This window comes from Xyrauchen texanus, chromosome 25 (assembly GCF_025860055.1).
Source record: "Xyrauchen texanus isolate HMW12.3.18 chromosome 25, RBS_HiC_50CHRs, whole genome shotgun sequence".
Classification (NCBI taxonomy): domain Eukaryota; kingdom Metazoa; phylum Chordata; class Actinopteri; order Cypriniformes; family Catostomidae; genus Xyrauchen; species Xyrauchen texanus.
The window spans coordinates 9,751,759-9,758,155 of record NC_068300.1 but is presented as its reverse complement, the minus strand read 5'-3'; positions in this window follow the sequence as shown (position 1 = coordinate 9,758,155).

Genomic DNA, 6,397 nt, shown 5'->3' with positions numbered 1-6,397 from the left:
TGTTTGTTTTTGAGTTGCCACAGTGTGCAATAGACTGGCATGTCTTAAGATCAATATTAGGACAAAAATATCTCTAGAAACTCGTCAGTCAATCAGTGTTTTGAGAACTGAAGGCTATACAATGCTTAAAATTGCCAAAAAACTGAAGATTTCATACACAGGTGTACATTACAGTTTTCAAAGACAAAGTACAACTGGCTCTAACAAGGACAGAAAGAGATGTGGAAGACCAGATGTACAACTAAACAAGAGGATAAGTACATCAGAGTCACTAGTTTGAGAAATAGATGCCTCACATGTCCTCCGCTGACAGCTTCATTGAATTCTACCCGCTCAACACCAGTTTCATGTACAACAGTAAAGAGAAGACTCAGGGGTGCAGGACTTATGGGAAGAATTGCAAAGAAACACAGACATTGAACAACAGATAATTGGAAAAGAGTGTTATGGATCTTAACCCCATTGAGCTTTTGTGTGATCAGTTAGACTGCAATGTGCGTGAGAAGTGTCTGACAAGACATCTATGGCAAGTGCTGCAGGAAGTGTGGGGTGAAATGTCACCTGAGTATCTGGACAAACTGACAGCTAGAATGGCAAGGTTCTGCAAAGCTGTAATTGCTGCATGTGGAGGATTTTTTTTATGAGAACTCTTTGAAGTAGTTTAAGAAAAAAACTTAAACTTAGGGAACTTTCTTCCCCTATTTGGAATGCCCAATTCTCAATCCGCTCTAAGTCCTCGTGGTGGTGTAGGAGGACAAATCTCAGTTGCCTCCATGTCTGAGACAGTCAATCGGTACATCTTATCACGTGGCTTGTTGAGCGCATTACCGCAGAGACGTAGAGTGTGTGGAGGCTTCACACCATTCTCTGCGGCATCCACGCACAACCACATTATAGCGAGATAATTATAGCGAGAACCACATTATAGCGACCATCAGGAGGTTACCCCATGTGACTCCACCCTCCCTTGCAACTGGGCCAATTTGGTTGCTTAGGAGACCTGGCAGGAGTCACTCAGCACGCCCTGGATTCGAACTCACAACTCCATGGGGGGTAGTCATTTTTCACGTTATTAATGTTCTGACTATACATTGTGATCAGTTTAATGCTACTTTAGTGAATAAAAGTACCAATTTCTTTCCATAAGAGCAAAATATGTACATTATTCCAAACATTTGGCCACCAGTGTACCTCAAAATACAAAAAAAACAAACACATGTCCTAACAGAAAGAGAAATATAAGATGAGGCCTTCCTAATTCCCACCCTTCTGGATTTATGACTCTGCTCTTACAAAGTGCAAATTGTTTAGTTTGAGCACAACAGAAACACTGAACTCAAGTGAAGTTTCTTATTGCCGTCATAAAGCGTCTAGACTGCACACCCCTCCTTTCTGCACCTTTAGTCCTTTTGTGATAGAAGTTTGTTTTTACAAAATATAAAGAGTCCTCTCTGTGTCATGATGGACAGACGGCCCATTTTAGAGCCTCTTCTTTATCTAAAAACCTTGCCGTTAATGGAATGACATCACTGTTAATAATTAACCTGGTCAAAACCGAACATGGAAAAATGAAATTATGTTTAAATACAGAATAATGGTTTTTGCCAACACCGAAGCATATGCACAGCAATTTCAGTGTCTGCTTCTAAGATTCTATGTAGAGCCAAGAAGGATTTTAGAGCATGTTTCCATGGGAGAACCTATTTAAAGGAATATTCCGGGTTCAGTACAAGTGGCATAATGTTGATTTCTACAAAAACAAAAATCTCGTAAAAACAAAAAAGAAAGAAAAAAGAGAGAAAAAAAACGTTGTTACAGTAAAGCATTTATAGTACAGTGAAAGTGAATGGGGCCTGTTCATTAACGCCAAAAATGCACGTTTCAAAAGTAAAGCCACAAGATATAAACATTATACATGTTAACATGATTTTAGTGTGATCATTTTGCTTACAACCTCAACTGTGTAAAGTTATATCCAATTTTATTTTACAGGGTTTCCTTGTCATGACTGAAGTTTGGGAGTCAAAATATTTTTTTGTGGTAATCAGCATTTTGCCACAAATAGAGTTGATTAAGCTTTACTTGTACTGAATCCAAAATATTACTTGTATATATTACTGAGTTTAATTTTAGAAGCATCTATTGGTGATAAGTTCACTGCAAAATGAAAATTTCGTCCTCGTTTCCTCACCCTATGTTGTTTTAAAACAGTATGACTTTATTTCTATGAAGAAGCATTTATTGGATTCATTTAGCTGAACGTCTGAGCTGCTCTTTTCCATACAATGAAAATGTTGGATCATGACCAGAGGCTTTCAAGCTCCAAAAAGTACATTAAAGGCATCATAAAAGTAGTCCTCATGGCTCCTGCACAATATTTACATCTTAAGTTGGCTCCGTGTGAGAAACAGACTGAAATTTAGGTCATTATTCACTGAAATCTTGCCTTCAAAATCTTTCTTGACAACCATTGTTGCCATTCTCTTTCACGGTGGAAAAAATAAGCAATAAAGGTGAATGGTGAGACTACCTAACATCTCTTTTGTGTTCCATGATGAGTAAATGATGACATGATTTTCATTTTTGGGCTAACTATTAATTTAAAGAACAAAGTAACCAATACATTGATCAGAAGAACATCTAATGCAACATCAATATTTCTTTGCATCTCCATTGGGCCACATGGTACCTCGGGAAGTCAGCTTATTGTTTCCCAGGGTTCCAGAACCCTTGGATCGGACACATTATGCCGGCTCATTGACAAGAGGCATCTCTCATTAGACCCTTTTGCATCAGCTCAAATGTGTTTACCTTCCCTTGTGGCACAACCTGAAGCATGTTGCATCAGCAGCTTAGGAGACATGGGTTCGGATCCCATGCTGAAACCAGGAAGTAATTGCGTTCACAAAATCAGTGGTGATTCGGAGGTTGCAGTGATTCAGAGGTTGCATTTATCCCTCTATCATTAAATTTTTTTCTCCACTGATGGTTATGTTAAGTTTTGGGATTTGGGTTGGTACAGATGAAACCAACTCTTTTCACACCTCGCTTTTGGCGCCCCTCTGAGGACATTACACCCAGAAAATGGAGCTCACATGTGCCTATATGCCCAACAACTCTTACGGCTTTGGCCACTGGGGGCAGTGTTTTGAATTTCAGTTAGCACAGACTGATTTTAGCTAACGAAAAGTCCACCTCTGCAGAAAAGTCCATCTCACAGATTTCACAGTGAGATCAGTCTGCTTTAAGAACCCTACCAGCTCTTTGCTGAACCTAGAATGTGCCACAAAGAACCATTTAAGAACATTTATTAATAATTTTGTTCCACCGGTCTCTTTTTCTAAACTCTCCATGAACCGTCAAGGTGCTCCAACACTCCAAACTTAAGTATTTTCCCAAACACCTAGAGGCTGAAGTGACTCACAATGCTTACTTTAACCTCAGGCCTTGCTTGCTTTTAATGAATACAACACTTATGTGTCTGGATTTGGGGAAATGGATTGAAAATATTCATTCTTCCTGTTCTCCTAAGTCACAGAGGCCCTCCATTAAGTTTAGGGGCATCAATCTCCTTTGGTGTAAGACATACACTGTTGACATTAGTGAGATGGGGTGGGGGGCGAGTGGCTGATGGCAGTAATGTGGGCCTATCTTCTTTTGACAAAAGTTATAAATTCTATTGCTCCCTCAAAGCACTTGCCATTCTCACGTTGCCTTATGAAAAAAGGGGGCGGGTGGGAAGCGGGGGTTTTAAAATTCTCTGTCCATTTCGAGCTGTGAAATTTACAAAACCATTGCAAACAGCATGTGCCAATTGGTGTGAGCTTAAACAGCAGTTAAAGACACATCTGGTGTTGTACTGAGCGTATACTGTGAAAAGTAATGAAAGCAATGCAATGCAAGCTGAAGTTAGTGCATTTGCATTAAAATCTAAGCAAATTTTTCAAAGACTTTAAGCCTTCACTGTCCAATGTCTGCAAACCCTGAAAATGACTCATACGTCTTTCTCATCCAATAAGCATCTATGACATATCCTGACTAAAACCAACAGAACTAAACAACAACCACTGACCAGCAGTTATTTTCATTTATAGTGCAAATACATTGTGGCACTAAATGTATTTGCATTTCACACATTAAATCTGAAAAATTAAATCTGAAACACATTAAACACATTAAATCTGAAAAATATGTAATTAAATCATTAAATAAAAAAATGTTGATCATTTGTAATAATCTCTCTGTATCATAGAAAAATTCAGCCTATATGGAAGTTCAACATGCCACAAGTGCTGCAGATACAGTTCAACTCAGCAGTTATTGAGTCTGTCCTCTGCACTTCAATAACTGTCTGGTCTGGTTTAGCTACCAAGTCAGACATCAGTAGACTACAAAGGACAGTTTGGACTGCTGAGCATATTATTGGTTGCCCTCTGTCCTTGCTTCGCGGACTGTACACTTCCAGAGTGAGGAAAAGTCTGAAAAAAATCACTCTGGACCCAACTCATCCAGCCCATTACCTCTTTGATTAGTTGCCCTTTGGACGGCACTACAGAGTACTGAGCACCAGAACCGTCAGGCACAGGAACAGTTTATTCTCTCAGGCTATCCATCTCATGAACAGTTAAAACTGCCCCATTGAGCAATAATTACATGCAATACACAGCTTAGTCTATTTATATTTATCTAACATCTCCTACCTATTCTGTCATTACATTTGCTTGCACTATCTGTATATAACAGAGTTGTATTTGTACATAGTGTGTATATATATATATATATATATATATATATAGCTCTGCCATCATTGGTGTGTGAATGGGTGAATGAGACGCAGTGTAAAGTGCTTTGAATACCGATATGGTTTAAAAGGTGCTATATACGTGCAGACCATTTACCATTTCAGCTTAAGTGTGTCATTAGGAAATATACATTTTAGACTCCCAAACATTCCTTTTGCAAATAGAATAGAATAGAATAGAATAACAGGGAGCCCTGCAAGAGATGGCATGACCCTCACAGAGCCCTCCACTGAACATTGAGTCAGTCTGAGACTACATGAAGAGACAGAAGCAATTGAGACAGCCGAAATAGATCGAAGAACTGTGGCCAATTCTCCAAGAAGCTTGGAACATCCTATCTGCTAACAACCGAGAACAACTGGGTCCAGGTGTACCTAGAAGGCAAAGTTTGTCACACCAAATATCGTTTTAGCTCTTTTTCTGTTTACTGTACTTTACATGACATTAATTGATAAATGAAAACTATTTATGGCACTAGTTTTGAAGTTTATATATATATATATATTGTATAGTGGTGGTGGTGTAGTGGGCTAAAGCACATAACTGTAATCAGAAGGTCACTGGTTCGAACCCCACAGCCACCACCATTGTGTCCTTGAGCATTTAACATCAGGTTGCTCCCGGGGGATTGTCCCTGTAATAAGTGCACTGTAAGTCACTTTGGATAAAAGCATCTGCCAAATGTGTACATGTAAATATATTGTCTATTTCTATATATACTTATAGTTTCTATTCACTTTTTATTGTTATTCTATTTTTGTATTATCTCTGTCTTGTTGTTGTATTTTTTGTGCACTGGAAGCTTCTGTCACCAAGACAAATTCCTTGTAAGTGTAAGCATACTTGACAATAAAGCTTATTCTGACTCTGATTCAGTTTCATATTCCTATGAACTTCACATGGATGATGACATCATGTAAGGTTAGTCAAGGCAATTGTTTTCCATAATGCATTTGAGTATATTCAACAACAGCATTTTCTTTATTTTTTTTTTCATTCCTCATTTAGACATTTGGGTAAATTTACTTATCTTTCCTTGTCTTCATATCAACACAATGTGACTGGCAGATCTGTTTGTTTAATGTGGTGATGGGTTATTGTCAGTTTCAATTTCCATATTTAAATGACCAAGTGAAGAGGCACGCCAGATTTGACTTTATATATTCACTCTGTAAATAAATGTAAATGTCTATTTACAATAGAAAATAGTGAACTTTCAATATAAACTATTATTAAATCTAAAAAAAGCATATTTTTTTATTCAGAACAAAATGTAAAATTATATACAGTATTTTGAAAATGAATAATGAAATCAGACCCATATATAAGTATAACAAATCCTACAATCAGATATGCAAAGATCTACATATAAATATAAAATCATATGTCGCCCAAAATATAAAATCATAAAAGAAGATACCCAAAGATCCAGATATACGTATACAAATAATACAATTAGACTCCCAAATATTCATATAAGTATTTAATCATTACAAAGATATACAGAGATCAATATATAAGTATCAAATTATTTAAAAAAACGCACAAAGATCCATATAAGTATAAAATCATAAAATAAGACACCAAAATATCCA